The 20,524-nt window shown below is 34.0% G+C and overlaps 1 long non-coding RNA gene across 1 annotated transcript in view; it reads right to left on the bottom strand.

The window, feature by feature from the left end:
• Positions 1-1,733: 1,733 nt before the first annotated feature.
• LOC143692108 (uncharacterized) overlaps positions 1,734-20,524 on the bottom strand; it is a 31,843-nt gene continuing 13,052 nt past the window's right edge. Inside the window, exon 3 of the long non-coding RNA XR_013179975.1 lies at positions 1,734-2,458. This is a non-coding gene — a long non-coding RNA (uncharacterized LOC143692108). The remainder of the gene's footprint in view (positions 2,459-20,524) is intronic.

Here is a 20,524-nt window from a genome sequence, read left to right as displayed (position 1 = left end):
AAGTTTATCTCTATTTTAATATTGGAGGGGGAAAAATATCTCAATATGTTCACATTCTAAATGTGTCTAAATAAATTTTTGATGTCATACTAAAATGACCAGATTTATGGGCAAGGTTTTGTCTGTCATTTAACATTCTTGATAAATCATTGGCTGCACTGAGATGCGACAGTTTGGGGGTAAAAAAAAGGATATATGCCAGGTTAAAACCTGTGACATACTGGGAGCATTTGACTTCAGTTTGTAGGACAACTCAAAATACTAGTAATTCTTCAAACACAATCCCAGATCTGGAGCAGAGGTGAAGCCTAAAGCAGATTAGACTCAGTCACCAGTAAATGAACACCACCTATAATATATAATTTCACATTGTAAGTCTTCCACAATTTTTCAGTACTGTCTACATTCTGATCCATTGATATAAGTGAGAACAGGTCTGAGGAATATTCAGCAGTAAAAGTTGATGAAAAACAGTCTAGATTCTGCCATTTTCTAGTATATCAGAGTCTGAGAGCCAAATGAGGCAGAATAAGTCATTAAAAATATCTTTCATGATGGTGAATATGAATGAGGGGATCCTGAAGATTTATTTGGCTGAGGAATGGTAGTGGTTTATTAGTTAAATCAAAAAAGGCAAGGCTAATAGTGGGGCACAGTTGTGGTCTTTAAGAACTAAGCTTCCATTAAGTTCTGATTGTATTGAAATCCCCTTTCACCCTATGCGACTTTTTTGTTTTCATTTTCTCTAAAGTTCTCCATGCAAGAGCCTCGGCAACCTTTTCAGTTTCACTGCTGTGCAAACATTTAATTTTACTGTTGAATGTAGAAGGATGTATTCTCAGATCTTTCAATGACCATCTGTCATTGTAAATTTTCATTATTCATAGAACCATAGAATATTCTGAGTTGGAAGAGATGCACAAGCCTTCTCAAGTCCAAATCCTGGCCTTTATAATTTTCTGTTTTGAAGCACATGATTCATTCTCTCTTGGCACAGCACAACCTGTTTTCCAGGCTTCTGTCTATCTAACAATAGCTAGCTATTGTTTACCTTCGGACAACAACTGATTAAGTGGTGTACAAGAATTTCCACTGCAAAGCTAGATCTTTTCTAGGTTATAATATTGCAATAGCAACAAGAGATCATTTTATTCCACTTTTATATATTAACATTCTATTAAAAAAATCCCCCATCTTCTGCCATAGAAATTTAAAGTCAGAGAGGACTTACTATCCTTTTGAACAATAGAGTGACAAATATTCTTTCATGCCAGTCATAGTTTTAGCTCAGAGCTAAGCTAAGTTGGACATGGCTAAAGGCAGTTGTACGTCAGGGGAGTACTCTTGAACACCATGCCATGTTCTGACAGGAAAAAAATCTATTCACTGTGACAGCCAAAGTACTCATCCTATCTATCCAAAGTGTCACTGTGGGAGATGCATCACCAATTTTTTGTTACTTAAGAATAAGTGAACTGGTGTGAACCATGGTGTAGTGGATATTCTGTGCAGAACCTTGCACTGGCCTCTGCCAGAGAGATGCAGCCAGCAGAAATACTTCAAGATCAAGGTGGTCCTCTGTCCATCCCCCAGCAAGGAGATACCAGTTGTAAAGCAAGAAGCAAATGTAGCTTAGTCCATATTCTGAGAGGCAAGAAAAATGCTCTCCATCTCCCAGGTGCTTCTGCACAATAGTCCTGAGGCTTTGTAAGTAGAAGAGCAGCCTAGGGAAAAAGTGGATGAAATTCCAGTTGCACCAGAGGCACCACCACAATCAATCCACTATATTACAGCTGCTTACAGGAAGCAGAAGAAGAGATGTGGCATAGCTGTAGGAGATTTCCTTCTAAAGGGAGCAGAGGGCCTGATATGCCAACTGGGCCCAACCCAGAGGAAGGTCTGCTGCCTCCCTGTGTTGAAGACCTGACAGCCTGGCGTGGCCTGTAGACTACTGCCTGTTACTGATCTTCAGTGTAGGGTGCAAGGAAGTGGCAGCACATAGTCTGAGGGCAATCAAAAAAATTTCAGGGCCTTTGGACATTTGATACAGGAATCTTGGGTATGAGTTATTTTCTGCTCTATACTTCCAGTTGAAAACAGCAGTAACGAAAGAAACAGATGAGCTGAGTCCATTAATAATAGCTGTCTTCACAGCTGATGTCATCACCAAAATTTTGGTGTTTTGACAATGATATGGCCTGTGCAGGGTTAAGCAAGCTGGCATCAGACATCAGATGTCATCTCAATGAGAAAGGAGTCAGTGAGATTTACTGGCAGAGCTTTAAGCTAAATCTGATAGGGGAGAGGGGCAATATCAAGCTTATTCCTGGAAAACTGTGTAGTAATATGAAAAAGTTACATGGAGAGGGTACTTGTGATGGTCTTCTGTAGGTGACTCTGAGAGGTACCAGCCACACTGGAGCACAGGTGGAATGTTACAGAGATGAGCTAAGGACTCCTGAAATAATAGAAACAAACAGGAAAATATTTTGGTATTTGTACAGTTTAAGCCTGTATTACATTCACTCCCAAAGTCCATTTCAAGTGAAAATTTAATAGTTTTGCATGACAGTTTTTAAATAAGTAAACAATTAACTGTAGGTTAAAATTTGTTCCAAATCTACTGGAAAACTGAATTTAGTACTCAGTGTATCCATCCACTTCCTGTGTCATACAGAAGTTCTGCCTATGACAAGTTTCTGTCTACTGTTTCATTGTCAAACCTCAAAAGAATCCTGAGACTTATTTTTTTCAGAAGTTTAGAGAACAGTTCCTTTTTATAAGCAAGCGAAAGCAAAGGGCTGGAGTCTTGTTTTTCAGACTGCTTCATTTTCTTCTTCAAGTTCCTACAAGAAAGGTATTGATCAGAAGGTTCCACAATCTAGGACAGCAGAAATGCATTAATCAGGATAATGGCACATTCTATGCTCACTTTGCTAACTATGGACCATACAGAAAAGTGGTGAAGTTGCATCTGCAGGACAAATGAGCATTCTGAGACATCAGAGAGATACTGACACAGATGTGAAAGCCTCATGCAAATCTTACTCCAGCACCTTAGAGATTTATATTGTCTCACCTGCTAAGAACTCAAGTTTTTAACTTCTCAGACTGGTCTTGTCTATTTTGCCAAACACATTTAAATGACAGAAGGAAGTAATAATGACAAAGCTTGCCTTTGAAGTGAGTGCAGCTAACTTGCAATGTTGTTTGTGTTCAGCAATTGTCTGTCACTCTAGAGGGTCAATGTTTTATTTGTCTTGGTCTCAAGCAGAAGTAGCATAACAGGTGGAGATGAGGAGAACTTGTTGCAATATTAATATAGTAATAATAGAAAAGGTCATAATGATAATTTTTAAATTTTCAGCTGAAGTTATGAATATCTAATTTGTAACAGCTATAGTTTAAGGCAAAAATTGAGTAACAACTTTATTATTAAATGAAAGTCATATTCTTGTTCATTAAAACAAGTCACTGAAACAATTTCCACACTATGGCTCCAAGAAAAAAACAAAACCAACCAACAAAAAACCCTTAGACTTTGAATTACATGAGCCAGATAAGAGCATTCTAAATTTTATTGTTTATTGTATTGCCCAAGACACTTGAACTACCTATGGACATGAAAAGGACATAACCTAAGGGGAATCCATGATAAAAAGTAATTTTGAAAATCATTCCCTTGATCATAACTGGATTTCCTACTTTTCTTCAACAATAAATCTTCTGTGAGAACATTAACCTGGTTTTCAGAGGAGGCTGCTTGGACACAATGGTGTAGAGAAAACAAGACAAAGCTGAAGAAAAAAATTTAGAAGACAGCCTAGATGAGCTGAAGGGTAAAAGGGTTCATTTTTCTTTTTCTGAACAAAAGGCAGGACCAGGCAGAACATTTGTCAGTAGTGAAATTAGAGGATAAATTAATTGTGGAATGTGCTGGAAAACGTTACAAAAGGGTGATTCAAAGTTAAACTGATGGGTTTGATATATTTAAAAGAAATAAATAGCAGGGGTACTCTACTGTGACCTCAAATCATATTTGTATGATTCCTGTTGTGCAAGACATCACCAGGCTGCTTGACATACTTATGAAAAATACTTATTTCACCTGTAATGAATACCATTTTAATATTATTTATGATGCTCATTTGGGTATTGCTTTAGAACTCAGCTCTTCCCCTACCCCCATAATTTTTTTTTTCTTTTCCTGTCTGAAAAAAATCCAACATGTGAAAATAAAATCTAAATGAAAAAATAGGAGAACAACCACAATTATTGTAACTAAAGTGCATGAAAATACTAAAATAAAAGTTACCTCTGCAGATATTTAGAAAGTGTGTTCAAGTAATAGATTTAGTTCACTTCAGATATGAATAATCAAATTTAAATAAATTCAAATTTCTGTTATTTTTCACAAAGAGGAAACCACACCACATATTTTGACAAATTGCCAAAATATCACTTAGCTTTTTCACTTAACTCTAAGTATTTTAAGGTTCTGGAAAGATATCTTAATATTGTTTATCTTCATTTATCTTTCTTTACCACTAACAGTTTACACCATAATGTGAGGCATATAGCCTATAAAAAGGTTACCTTTTTCTCAGAGTTTAAGTTAGTAACTATAGCAAAAGAATATCCTTTGTCGGAATTTGATAGGGTAATGAAAAGTTGAAATCAATGGAAAATTTAAAGTTGCAGTTTTTAATGTCACATTTTACTACTTGTTCATGGGCAGATCCCCAGGTTTATCATTCTCTGCATATGTTAATGGAATAGGCTTGATCAACCTCTCTTCTGATTGCCATTTGAACTGCTGTATTTTTCAATATAACTTTTTATAATTGTTTTTATGTTATTTTTATGGTTATAATAGTATGACATCCATGATATGATGCCATTAGCACTTTGAGGACTCAGCTGAGTCCTCAAAACAATGATACTTCAATCTGTTGATTTTTAGCAGCTTTGGGGTTTTGTAGCCAAAAGTCACAGAAGGTGACATGCAACATTGACAACACACAGAGGAACAGATTTTCATGTTGTGGGTTCACAGACAAGGAAAATGCCTTGAAGAATTTCTGACAGGTCTGGATCCTGAAGAGGAAAATTGCAAGCTGGTTTTGGACATAGCAGAATATTCTTGGGAGAAAATGATGTAATTCAGTTTTCTTGCATTTGTACAAAACTGTATTTACTATGACTTTTGTGGTTTTTATCTGTGACAGCATTGAAAATTGTACTTAGATTTTTTTTTAATTAATTGAATTAAATTTTGATCTATTGGTAACTCTGTCTAGAAGTACTAAAATCGTTTGCACAGAAAAAGATAGACTTGACATAGGCTTGACTGATTTTTGACTTGTGAAGAAGCTCATACTGCTAGTGTTAGCATACTTCAGAATTGATAGTGTTTTCTCTAATTGCTCCAGTACAGCAATGGAGCTCTCTATTGCTCCAAGATTTGAAGGATCTACTAATTGGAAGCATATCATTGTCCAGTGTATTGGCAACCAAAGTGGACTTTTCACTTTTCCTCTCCCTTACATTCTTTTGCATAATGTACGTCAGGTACTAGCCTGCCTGAATACATTTTAAACATGTCTCTAGAATTGCTGAAGTGTCCTAATTAGATTAGTGTAACCTCTAGAATAAATACCTTAGTAGCTCCTGTGCAGCACTTATCAACGTACGGGCAAAAGATTTCAGTTTACTATACTGGAAAATAAATATGTACAGGCAGAGAGATTCTAATTGTAGACTTTTTTCCCATTCATTTTAGTAACTAGAAAAGCATATCTTCATGAATCTGTGACAGTCCCAAACAATGAGCCTGAGGAAAACATACCAGCTACTCTCATGACAATTAGGCATATTTGTAGGATGAATAAGCCACGCTGATACTCTTGCAGATCTCAGCATGTTTGTGTCCAAGTTGAGGTTTTGAACTAGTTTTTGATTAATGAAGAAGTAAATTTTATTAGGTGAGATGTCAAAAAAAGTTCAATTTTCTAGGTAAATCCCTCTGTAAATCTGTGTAATGAATACTTTTTTTCCTGTGTGTTACAATATTTTTTTTAATTTCTATTTTTTTGTCTCTATCTTCACAAAAATCTATATATTATTACAGTAGGTGTGGCGATCTGAAGTCTTCAGAATGTTAACATGTGGATTGAGGAAAGGAAAAGGGAAAAAGGAAATATTGCCCATAAGAGTGAATTCTTTCAAAGCAAAGGAATCTCTTGAAATACAGTGCTAACATTGTACTGATGAAAAATTGCAATCTTCCTGTGTGGATTTCTCCAAACCAGAATCATACTACACCATAAATTAGAGAAAGCTGAGTATCATTCCTGAAGAAAAACCATAGCACATAAATTACGTACCTAAATTTTGGTAGCATGTTTTGATGCAAACTCTCTGACCAGAACTGAATAGTAACACAAGCTGATCTTTGTCCAGATATCATCATTCTTCAAAATATGTCTTTTGGGGGAAATAGCAAAAAGAAACAACAAAAAAACCACACCAACCAAATAAAGAAACCTAAAAAGGATTAATGCTTGCTTATCACCTCCATTTTGTCTCAGGCATCCAGAATTTCACTAATCTCCAACAGTTTCCTATTAAGATATTGGATAATCAGAAATTTTGTTAGTCCACTTTCCCTGAAAATTATATTAATCCAAATTAGGCCATTTACTGGATTGTCTAAAGTTAACACATCAAATTTTATGAAGAAATCTTTTAAGGGCACTAGATCATGTTGAGAGCCTTAGAAATTTTTAATTCACTTTTAAATAAATATCAGAAGAGAACACATGACCATTGGAGTGGCAATCTCAAGAAAGCAAGCTAAGTACATGTAAGATACTAAGAAACGTAGGGCATTAAGAAATTAAATGAGGAAATTTAAACATTCATAGGATGACCTAGGACAAACAGTTGTTTATCAATCACCTTCAGAAGACTGCTAGACATTAACTACTGAAGCTCAACTTGCAGAAGGGAGTTCCACAGCAAATTATGTTAATAATACATAAATCCATTGGATGCAAAAATATTTCACAAACACAATTCAGAAATGCATATGCAGCAAGGATCAAACTCACTCTCTGGTGTGTCTGTACTAAGCACCTACCTTATTTCCCAAAGAAATATATTAATACCACCAGAAGTTATACAAATGGCATAAAGCTGTCAAAAAAATGATGTTTAGTAGCTCTCAATATTGCTTTGTTTAAACCCCATATTTTTTCAGTCACTTGAATATCCCTGGGTTTTTTCAGTCCTATACATAAACCACTGAAAAAACCCCAGTTTTATGAAAATATGCACCTAATGGTGGTTTCATGAAGAATATAAAATTGCATTTTTTGGTGCTGCACAGAAAGTACTTGTCAAATGCCACTGCATAAAAGGCACCTCACCTAGGCAACAATGACAATAAGAAAGTAGGCATTCCAATGTGTTTGGGAGTACTGCTGCTTTCAATTCAACACCCCAAGTATAAAAACTACTCCAGTTGCCTTGTACATAATGCCTCTGTAACTTGCTGAACTTTGTTACAACTGTGAGGTTAAGAGTAAGAAATTGGTAAGACAGGGTGTGGAGAAATAATTACAGAAAATTACTAGGAGGAGATACAAAACCATCTTCAACCAACACAGGCAAATGTACAGCAGCTTTCCATACAAGAATAGCACTTCATGACCATAAGCATAGATATAGGTAATGCTTGGCATTTAATTCTAAAGCTTGCCTGAAGAGACAACATACCAAGGCGTATTAAGAATCATCATTGTTTGAAATATCTGGAAAAAATTGACTGTTCTTCAAAAAAGACAAGTTCTACGTCATGAACATAACAGTTCTGATGGTAGAATGTATGTCAAAATCTTACTCTCTATGCTAATCAGGTCGAATTTCTTAACAGCAATTATTCTGCCATTAAAATTTATGAATACATTAATATAATTCACAAACTAAAAATATCAGCTAGAAATGTTACATAGCAATATAATGATTATTGAATTCTTCAAAAGAATGACAAAGCGTTTTAAATTTTAGGCAGGAAGATTTTATTAACTCAAACCCTATGAGTTGACAGAACAGCTCTGTTGTTGGAACAGGATTGAAATATTTATTTTGTTGTAATATCCACTATTTCATCATGCCCAAATCAGTCCAATTGAACATCATCAGGCAATGATACTATCCAGACCTTTTTTTTACAGGACACTGAAAGAATAATAAATATTCTTCATTGCTGTGTAAAAAGAAAGTGCTTATGTTCAATTTGAAGTTATTCTTATGTACAGGAAGAAGAAAGTTCACACACAGCTCTTTTTTTTTGCCTTCTATGTTTTCTTAGGAAGAATGAACATAGTGATTATAGGGCAACTGAGAGGGACTGTGACTAAGATTTTGTTTCTCCTAGAAGGAAAAAATATTCTTATTTCACTTGTCTGCTCACTATTTCAAATTTTTTTTTATATATACATATAATTTTATAAATTCTTTTCTGATAAGTTTCAGTAAAAATACGGAAAAATAGGCAATAAATATAAACTAGAAAGAGCAACTAGAGAGTGAAGTGATTTAATTCATAATAACAAAATTCAAAATAAAAATTGTAAAGACATCAGATAAGTAATAACTGATAGAATAAAAATGCACAGTCTAAAAGGCATTATATCACAAAATTGCTAAAATTCAGTCTGCAGCACTGTAGCAAGTTCAGTAAATATTTTCCTGATTTATTAACGGGTTCTTTCATTCATCCTCTTCTCCTTTTATATTTAGATATTTCAGCATATCTCGGACATTATGCCTTCATTTGCCTCAGAGAACCTGTATTCTACATAAGAAAATTTTGTCCTGGCATATTTGTATGTTGCTGATATTAATCTCCCCTGCAGCCCAACCAAAAGATTTAAAACTCTGTGTGTAGTAAATCTTTCTTTCTGAATCTACATAATATAAAAATCCAGTCAACAGGGAGCAAGAATATCCTGAGGTGATACAAATAGGAAGGCAGCATGGGGAAATATAGAATATAAGGTCTTGTGGGAAATGAAAAAGGAGACAAAAGTTGAAAATCATCTTATAAGCAGGGCAGAGTTTCAGATTCAAATTATAAATTTACATATATTTCTAGCACAAACACTTTAATTCCAGTCTTAGAAATATTAACCTGCCAGAATGGGAAATAAGGCCGACAAAGCAGGAGACATATGTAGACAACATTACTTCTTGGCAGGGGGTGGTTTATGGATATTTCTGGTCTATTACAGACTCTCACAAACCATTTGTATTCTCTAAGCTTTGGGACACATTTTGAGCTGTAACCCATAAGCATTTGCTTCAGCTCCAAAACAGAAGTAAATATTTCATCAACCACAGATTTCCCAAGCATTTTGTATTGGAATAATCAGTAAAGGGAAGAATGTATTTGGATTATGAGTGTTTTACTGAAAGTCCTTTCATCAAGGGACTTTCTAATGGTGACTAAATAGGCAGAATTGAAATAATTTTTTTTCAACTCCATCAATATAGCAGGAATTCCAATAGAATAATGGCCAAATTCCTACTGCATCAGTAATTCATGTTAGTACTTTAATATTATTGTGGAGATATAAACTAATATTAGAACTACAAGGTGACTAGCAGTTATTTAATCTCCTACTTTAGAGAATTCTTGTAGATATTTCATTATTTGCTGCATGGCAGATAGCTATTATTACCAAAACTATTAGCAGATATTTCAAGAGTTAGTAATAGCAATAGCAGATTACAACTCTTACTCTTCTGTTGCACTTCAGTGTCAGCCTAAGTTCCAGACTTGGCCTGCAATGATTCTGCAACTATAAGGGATAGTTATTTTAACACATTTAATAATTTTAATACATTACTTGAAAAAACAGTATCTGCTGGTTTGGGGTTTTTTTCCTTTCCTTCCTCTCCTCCTGCCTGGAAGAGAAAGGCGAAGATAGAAATGTTAAAAATATTTTTTCTGAGATACATCTTCCATTGCATGTGGCCTTCCTATAATTTGCTTTCAACTTCACTGCACTAGCATCAGGTCCCAGAAATTCACAGTCTATTCAGTAACAGCAAGAAGAGAAAATAAGCAAGCTCAAAGATTAATAATTTTGTATGAAAATAAAAAAGATGAGCGGTAATATTTTATATGCCTCATATGTATATGAGATAAAGAAAAAAGTGAACAAAGTCTTTCTCCCAATACATTTTTAAGCTGTCAACAGTTATCTGTGAGGTTTGTCTAAAATAAACATTTAAGGAAAAAAGAATCAGACTGCATTGCTAAAGCACACGCTCAGGCTGATACTAGATGGTCCATCTCCAGTCACTTTTTGTTGTTGAGAAGATCCTGGACAGGATGAACAATATATGTACTCTCAAAATTACTCCAGCTTTCACTCTGGAAATAAAATTCAGTCTTCTACACTGCCCCTGCTGTACACTTGAACCCTGGGTGAGTGGCAGGCTTTCAGAATAGTATTTGTTATTTTTTCAATATATTGCAGAGTTAATACAATTTTCCCTTGATATGTTAAAACCATAGTGCATAAGAAACCTGCATTAAACTTTTTAGAAAACCTTATATTTTTGAACAGCAATCTAGAATACTGTAGGCAGAAGTGAAAACCAATACAAAGATTCAGATTTGCATGGCAATTATGGTGTAAAACTATTTCAACAGCAGAAAGGTATCATATTTTTCCCTTAGAAGAAAGAGGAAGAGGCCTGCTATTCAAAAAAATCCCCAAAGAACGAAAACAAAAAAACAAAACTAAAACCAAATCAAAGAAACAACAACAACAAAAAAAAAAAGAAGCCCACCACCACCACATTAAAAAAACCTGAAAGGATCTCTCAGTATAAACAGCATTAAGTGCAAGAGGAAAACATCCTTATGGTTTTTTGAGGGTTTTTTAAGTGTTCTGATAATCAAGCTGCATTGTCTTAAATGTTTGGACAGGAGTGCTGAGCAGGGGAAGATTCAGGCAAGAGCAAGGAAGTGAGTGAGCTCTTTAACAGATTAACATCTCATAAGATTTTGTGTTTCATTATGCCACATTTTGACCCTGAACCAGATTTGAAAGGAACCTGAAATGGATTCAAAATTTTTTTCTTCTCTCTGGCTCATGCTTGGAATGAGTGGCAGAATGTGAGACAACATTTTGCTTATTGATTCTAAAGGGAAGCATTCCAACTTAAGAGAAGGCTAAGGAAAATACTCTTGGAGAAAGTTGTTCTGCCTATTTTTCCCCAGATAAGCATTGGGCAAACATGGAACTCAGATGAGAAAAAAACCCTTCTATTATAATTTTTTTCCCCTAGCACAAAAAGCAAGGATTACTCTGCCGTCTTGGATTCCAGTAAATTGAAGCCAACAATGTTTAAGAATTTCCCTTCACTTACTTGACAGCCTAGAATTGTAAAGGGCTCAGCAGGATCATCATAAAAACATGTTCTAGTATGGAAAAGGGCCAGCCAGAGAAACTTCTTCCAGGACACCAGCTGAGCAATGAACTCTTGCCTTCTATTTTCCCAAAAGATTTTCACTTTTTTCACGATAATAACTCATTTTAGCTATTATTAGTTTAAAAATAAAAAAAAATAAACAAAAACCCACAACAAAACAAAAACAAAACCAGAACTATAAGACAGTTCTATTCTGCTTTATTCTGGTTCTTTTTTTTTTTTTTTTTTTTTTTGCAATGACGTCCATTCACAACAAAAGATTATGGAAAGAGATGAGCATACAAGGTTATCTGTGTTACTGCTTTAATTCAGTTCTAGCATGAGATTTTGAAAATAATCTCCCACTTGCTACCATCCCCTCTCCTTTAGTTCTAGCACTGACAAATTTTTTTTCAAAAACAAAAACTGCATTACTTCTGGTTAAATATAAAGCAGAAGGTATGGTCCATCATGTGATCTGTGTTCAGACTTCCAAAATGTCACAAATTTATGGGAAAGTGCACCAAATCTCAGAAAAATATCGGTTTAGAAATCACCTCAAAAATATTTTTTCTCCTGAAAAACAAAGCATAGTCATCCCATTGGAAAGTAACCATCACTAATTCACAGACTATTGAAACTCTATGAAGGAGAAAGAGTGAAGAAATCATGAATACAAGATGAGGACTAGGTTAACCTATATAGTAAATATTTGATGGCATTTTTTAAAAGGAGACATATTTAGAATATCTTCTATTTTCCAAGAACAAAATTTCTTCTTGTTTTGACATACTGGATGCAGCTGGGAAAAAAACCACAATGAAAATCAGGAGCACACAGTGTCTGAGAAGAAAATATTTCAAATCTCTTGAAATATTTTGTGTTTGATTAAGCATTTTCATTTTCCTTTCAGAAAGTCATCAATTTTCTCATTCTAACTCTGTCCCTGTGTCATTCTCATTCTAACATCCATGTGTCTCACAGTAGCAGCATCTACTAACAGGCAGAACTAACTTGGAGTGTGATAAACCTTTCTTGACCAAAAGAGTATTAACACAGATTAATCTGTAGGTTTATTGAGATCTGCAGATCTAAGAGACCTAGTTTGAACTAAAGTCAGTTCAGCAAAAAGAGGGTAAAATTATTAATATGCTTTCATTTGGTGCGATAATATCCTTTTAAAAGTGCCTTTACTGTATTCAATTAAACTAATGTTTTACATTACTAATTTTGAAAACAAAGAAGTTATAATTATTCAGTGTGATTAATATTAGATTCTATGCAGAGTCACCAAATACTAGACTTTGTCATGACACACGTCTTGGTTGAAATTTCTGCAGCAAATACAAAATGCCTTAGAATTATTAATGTCAAGTAACGAATGTTCTAAAATTCAGTGAAAAAGCTATTCACTGTTATGAACTTCAAGGAATAGACTAGTTATTGGGCTCTCTGTATGAAATAACTGATGAAAGTATTGGACTGAGCTAAGCAGGGAACACTGCATGATTCAATAATACTGTTCGGCTCTGAGACACATGAATATACAAACAGGGAAGCTGAAGCACAGCTTGGTATAAACCAAAACCTTTAAAACTTCTTACCCATTCAGACACCCAAAAAACTGAAAAACTTCCTTAGTGTAGCAGAAGTGTGACATATTTCATTTTAATTGAAAGACAAAATGTTAGTACAGATTTTTAAGGTAATTCTCGGCTGTTGATAGTTAAACATCAGATAGAAAAAATTCATTTTCTTTCACATCAAATGTGAACCAGGGAATACCAAAAATGGGCACATTTCTCCAGAAGGTAAATGCTGGGAGTGTTAAAAGAATATATACTCTTTCACTTCACTCAGTGACTTCATGTATTGTGTCCAGGCAGCTTAAAAGTGAAAGACTCTGGAGACAGTTCAAAGTTTTGATCTTATTTTATGGAAATTAATTGATTTAAAATGCATGCCATAGCTGCACAATAAGTCAGATTCTATTTCATCATTATTTTCAAGGAAAACTCAGACTTCTCCTTATAATATTCTCTTCCAATAGAAGTAACATTTTCATCTCATTACTATTAATTTAAAAATTCTAGATATCTAGACAGTAGAAAGAAAGAGAGGCATTTGTGACAAGTGGACCAATGGAAAGAATGAAATTTTTAAGATGTTTGGCAGAGCAATCCTGGCTTTCTAGTCTTACCTCCAGAACAGGAGCAAAGCACTCTTCAGTTTACATGATTTAGAGCATGTTGAGAAGACAACAACAAAAAACCCCATATGAATTATGGTTGGAGCTAAAGGGAATTACTCTATTATTTATTAGTATAGAGCAAGTAACCTGCAGCAAATGCCCTCTGCTCAATACATTTTAAAACTCCTGTATTACTGAATGAAACATTTTTTTGACATCATTTCTTGATTTAAAGTTGTTTTGGGGATTTTTGCTGAACTGATCCTAAGCAGTTCACTGTTTCCGCAGCTTTCTACTTTACACACTAGTAACATAAACTGGAGGGTTACCTAATTCCATGTGCCTCTTCTAAGAACACCTACAAATGTAAAGAGTTAAGATTTTTTTTTAAATTATTTTAAATTTTCTTAAACAAGAGGAGGCATTTCTTTATTTGCAAAAGGCAAGAGTCTAGCTGTGGATTTGGTAGGGAAAATGGTAGTAGAAGAATGGTCCTTCCCTAGAAGAGTTCAAAGTTAGGCTGGATGTGGGCCCTGGGCAACCTGAGCTAGGACAATGTGTTCTAGGGGAGTTGGAACTAGATGATCTTTAAGATCCCTTCCAATTCAAACCATTCTATGATTCTATGAAATTAATTTTATTTTTAATGCAAAAGTGGTTAAATTCCAGTATCTACTTGTAATCTGTGAATGCATAAAAGACTCAAATCTCATTAGTAGTTTTGTAACTGAATTATAAAGGGTTCATTGATAATGCACCAAACAGCAGACAATCTGTTCAGTATTTCATAAATATTGCAATAAAAAATATTATAACTTTTGTACCTCTTACATCTGCAAACCCATTTAAAAAAAGCATTTTTACCTATTTTCTGAGCCCTATTTATAAAAGTACCATGAGAGTGACATTGCCTTGCCTTCCTTCCCCATCAAAGAGAGATACATGTGTGCATGAACGCACATGTATTTACTCATTTATTATTGAGGAAAAGAAAACTTCCTTTTGGCAGCTGGATGGGTCTAATACTCTATTCCTTTAATGTAGCACAATTCAACAAGAGGGAAAAGAATACTGAGTAGTTTAAAAAAATACCACCAAAACCACCAAACCCCCTAATATTCAGGCAGCAGCTGCAGAAGTTAATGGATGGACTTACTTTTTATATTTTTAACGACAGAGACTGGATTAATTATTTAGAAACCTTAAATATATAATGCTTTCAAAGCAGGGAAATGGACCAGGTTTCTAATGATATTGATTTCCAAAGTGCTATATGGAGAGAAAAAGTATTAGATTATTAAGTATTCTGATCTTAATCTTTACATTACAGACTATCTGTGTATTGATTAGAGCAGTATGTTTTTTCCTTCTGGTGAAGGCCATTTGAAGACATCACTATCTGCCATTCTAGGAAACGCATTATTGTGTCTTCTCTATCTTTTCACACAATCAGAAAGTCCTAGGGTTTGTTGTGTCATTCTGTTGGCTTTTTTTTAGAGCATGATATGTGGTTCTAATTTTCATGAAAAATAGCCTCTTGTTCCATTGTTAAAGGAAAACAGAGATGTCTGTTTAAGTTCGACTTCAGATTCTACAAAGTAAGAGCTGCTGTTCCAGCATTTCTCTGCACAACCTAAAAACTGAAAAGAGACTGAGTTCAAATAGTAACATATTCTAGAATAATAGAATCATTCTGAGCTGGGGATCCTCTACGATCAACATCCAACTCCTTGCCCTGCACAGGACAGAAGAATCACACCATGAGCCTGAGTGAGGATTGTCCAACACTTGAGCTCTGTCAGGTTTGGTGCTGTGACCACTGCCCTGGTGAGCCTGTCCCAGTGCCCAACCACCCTCTGGGTAAAGAACTTTCCCTAATATCCAGTCTGTTTCCAGTATGTGACACATTTTCAAGTCATTGCTAACATGAAAAACAGTTATCAAAAAGATCTGAGATGTCAAGATGCTCACTTACACTTTACACCCGTACACCAAAGAATGTAAAATCAAGAGTTCTAAAGTTTAATTTCTTTTATTACATATTGGTAAGGTATTATTTATAAAAAAGGTATTTAATACTCTTTTTTTGTGATATAAAAACAATTATATTCATTTATAACCATGCTGCAACTTCTATACAACACTTTAATTTTTCTGTTTTCTCCTGCACTTTAAAAAATGTAGTTCATTCATTGGAAGCTGTAAATTCAGGTTAAAAAATGAGAAAACATTTCTCAGACTGAGCAAAGCACTGGAATAGACTTACTAGGTCCTCCAGCACTTGAGATCTTTAACAGTCTAAACTGTCCATGTCAGCCATAATAAAACTGTCGGTGCTTCTGCTCTGGGCTTTGAGAATAACAGTGATCTCCTTTTTTCTAGCCCCATCATGTTATTCTGGGACACTGTCTCAAAGAGATATTCTTCAGTATCTTCTTAAATGCCTAATATACCACAGAATTGATTTTGTAGGTTTTGAGAAAAAAGGAAAAATCAGAAATATTTTAAAAATATTTCACATGTAGAGTTTTAATAGTCTTTCTTCCCTAACAATATACTTTTTCCTGATTTAGAAAATAGGCTTTAGGATTTTCAGATTTTCCTCAAGGAGGTTGAGCTAAAAATTCTAGAAATCTTTTTCCTGCATAGCTGAGAAGTGAAAAAATGGCACGAGAGGCGTTTAGATCTAGCTCAGAACTTTTCTACAATATCTGTTGCTGTAGTTTAGCTATACACACTAAGAAAATATTTAGAAAACAGGAGATGAAAGACATAGTGAAAAATCTGCCAGTAGCAATATAGTAATAATATACAAGTGTAGCGTCTCTGTGCCTTGAACTTCTTAAATTCCATTTCAGTTCTAAAATATTTGACAGTAGATTGCCCTTAGTATTGCAGGCTAACATTTTTGCATACAAAAAGGATTAGGAAAAGTCTTGGAACTGAAAGAGTAAGCAAGAGTGGAATTCCTTCCATCTGAAGTTTTATCGTACATCCAACACAAAAATTATAAATGACAGTCCATTCCACTTCATTAAAAACAGATAAAATACTATGATTAGCTAGTTTGAGTATGTCGATGCAGTCTTGATCCTATTGAAATCAATAAAAACATTCTCACTTCCTGAATTAGAGAGAGGATATAATTTTCCTTAATAGATCTGTATTACAGAGATAATTGAATGAAAAAAGTAAACTTTCAGAGATTTATACCTAAACAAAAAACTTAATATAAAAAAAAAAAAAAACCAGAAAGAAAAAAGAGAGAATTATTTTAAAATCAGGCAAAACTGAAGAAATTAATGCAAATATGGCAAGTTAGAGTTTGGGGGTGTTCCAATAAATGTCAGATCCCAAATGTTTTAATAAATGTAGAAGTAAAACAAAACAAAATGGGGAAAATCCACTGAAACAGTTAAATTTATATGCTAAAAATTTATTCAATCAAATATTATGTATAGTAAAACTCTATGACCTCAAGCAGGGACCTCTGTAAGAATTCAGTTTGAACATCTGCTTGGGAACTGCATGGAATACATCTCTGCATGCAATGGACCTTCAAAGGTACTTAACAACAGCCCACTTCCTTGTTTTCTCAGATGAAACAGAGCTTCTCAGATATATCAGGGCACTGGTGAGGTCTCTCTTGACATATATAAAAACTCATACATAAAAACTAATTGCATATCTTGGTCAGGCAATGCTGGAACACAACCACACAAGTGTGTAGGATCCAACAATATGCATCCCCAGCTCCTTGAGAAGGGTCCAGGCAGACTTTGTCACAGCCTTTCAATACTTAAAGCAGTAAAATAGAGGGAGGGCTTTTTATCAGGGCCTGAGGTTATAGGAGAAGGAGTAATGGTTTTTGACTAGATATTCCAGTATTGCAAATAGAAACACAATTATTTCAATATTCAATATGTCACTTATTACCAAATGAAACTAAAAAGGCTTGAGAAAAATTTGTTGTATATTTTCTCTTTTCAAGTATGCAATATTTTTTGTGATTCTGGATTTATCACTTAAAGTGGCTTGTGCACTAATTTCAACATTACTGTGAAATTAGAACATTATAATGACATTAAAAAATCTAAATGCTTTTGTACATAAAATTCAAAGTTCCATGTAGGGAATGGTTTGTCAATATCGAAGAGCCAATACTAGTAATAAACAGGATACAAAGATAAAAAAGTAGCAAATTATTCTAGCAATAACAAAATAAAGGCTGATAACTGTATGTCTGTGTTAAATTTTGCGTTTAAGAAAGAAAGTTAATCTTCCTCCAGAAACATTCAGAAAGGGGGAGAAATAAAATACTCTTTTAAAAAAATGGCAAATATCTAAAGGAGTGGTGGAACCATTGACTTTACAGATCAGCGGTACTGTTTATGCTGTGTCTTGTTTTCTTGGCTTCAGCTCTTTTATCATCTGTAACTCAGGTATAAATGAAATTATCAGTGCTATAGATACACTAAAAATTGATTCTAACCTTGTTCCATAAACTTTAGACAGAAGTAATCAATATCCTTATTTCATTTCTGGGAAGATTGTATACACAGACATGGAAGGAAAGAAGAGTAATGAATCAAAACTGATATTTTACAAATCACTAAAAGATGATGGCAAAATTTATGTCAAAAGAGGTAAATGAAACATCAAGGCACAATGTAATGTCTAAAGACTTCTATTAGTGATGCATTAAACACATATTTCCTAATTATTTTTCTCCTTGACTAACTTATTCAACTTCAATTGCTGTTTAGAGGCTTATCAATGCCTTTTGCAAGAGTGCCAAAGATTTAAACAAAAAGAAAACCATTTCAAAGAAGTATTTGGGCCAACCATTACATGTGGTCTATCTAATTTCACAGCATGATTACATTTAATGTACTGTCAGGGGAAAAAAGAGCGACTTCTTTAGTGTGTTCCATCACCACAGTCTTCAGCAACATTTGTGTTCAATTTCATACTGGAGTGATGAAAATTGAGACTGAACTTTCAAGTCTGTCCTTAATCTCTCTTAAAACCATTACTGGAGATACCTTCATCAATTGCTATTAACAACAGGCAGCTCAAAAGGCCATTAAAATAATTTGAAGTCTGAACACTGAACATGTTAGTGTCAGACAAAAGATATTCTTTACATATTCTACCTGAGCAATGGAAACATTGATCATTCTGAGACTTTGAGCTTGTCTGAAGTTCTTAAATGAAAAATGTGGTATTATATAATTTGAAGTATCAACTTGCAGTCTAATTAAGAGCTAGCAAAGCCCAAAACCCAGCACAGAGATACCCATTTCTCCCCTAAAATTTATAATAACTTAATTCACACAACATGGACTATTAAAAATATTGTTGCTAATATGGGAGTCACTATGACAAGATACCGGTACACATTACTTCAAGATCCCAAATCATGTCTCTTTCCATGATGAAATGGCAATAATAAAGGCTTTCATTTTCATAAGCTAAAATTAAAAAAAAAGTGTTAAGAATTAGGCAAACAAGACCAAAGCAAAAAAAAAAATCTGGTCCGTGAATCTTTTTGTTTGTTTATTTCATTTTTAATTTGTTCTTATAGGTGTCTTTGCATTTCAAGTTAGGATATTTTTGTGTCATAGCTTTAGAATAATTTCCACTGAAAATTATACATTGTGCGTATTATTTGGAATGGAGTCTCCATGTTAATTTATTAAGAGAAATTCTTAATTTTCACAAGAACATAAATTCTGATTTATAAAATAAATAGTGCATAAAAAAATTTGAACATAGTTGTGGTCTCAGGAAATTAGGCTTATTCTGTGGTCAGCAGATATGACTTTTGTAGGAACAAAAATAATAATAAGTTTTAGGTGTTCTGAATTTTCCTTTGGAAGAGTCTTTCAGACATTCCACTACTTATGGAAGAATTTGATTTGTCAAGGAGTTATATATTTGCAAGGGGAAACCACTGAGGTGAAACACCATTGCTGTCACTGTAAAGAAAGTTTAGGAGCCATTTGAATTTCAATTGCAATTCATTATACCTAGATACATTCTATATATGGTTTTGAATTCCTAAATACCATTTAACATTTCAGCCACCAAGTGAATTAAAGCAAACAAACAAATACAGTAAAATAAATAAAACAAGTAAAAGGCCACACTACCCAGACATTTTCATTCTCAGAAAAAATTCAATGTACCTGTGTTGGAGTAAACTGTTTCTATTTGATAGCAATAGATTACCATGAGGCTACATAACCTTTTAGATAAAATACAGTTATCTTTCCTTAAAACACTGGTTCTACAAAATGAAAATGTAGGTGCATATGTGGCAATTTCATCTGCTGTGCAGAAGCAAAGTTTAGGGACAGATGCTGATATTCGTGCACAGGTAGTTTTGTGTTTTGAACCTAACTCTTCACATAACCAGAGTGAAGTACATCATGCATATTAGACTGACAGAAAATAAAGTTATTGAAGAATTGAGAAATAACAAAACTTGCATTTTTCAAGTACTTTTCTCACAACTGACATTTTATTTATTTATTTATTTATTTATTTTATTGTGTAGCTTTCAATAGAAATTTGTGCCAATAGAGGAGCTTTGTTCTGAAGTGGTTCTGGGTATTTTTCTTTGGGTATGAGAAAGATAATTTTTACATATACGTGCACTCTATTTTGTGATTGTGAAAAGTAAACAAAATCAGCATTTTTCTTTTTTCTACATATATCAGAAGTAGTTTACAAGACAGTTTGTATAACATAATGTGATAAGTTATAAAATGTGATGGGTGGCTTAAAAAGAGACTTGGAAATTAACCATTCAAAGAACAGATGTAAGGTCATCGTGGA

Source organism: Agelaius phoeniceus, chromosome Z, assembly GCF_051311805.1.
Source record: "Agelaius phoeniceus isolate bAgePho1 chromosome Z, bAgePho1.hap1, whole genome shotgun sequence".
In the NCBI taxonomy this organism is placed as follows: Eukaryota; Metazoa; Chordata; class Aves; order Passeriformes; family Icteridae; genus Agelaius; species Agelaius phoeniceus.
This window is presented reverse-complemented; position numbering and strand designations above follow the sequence as displayed.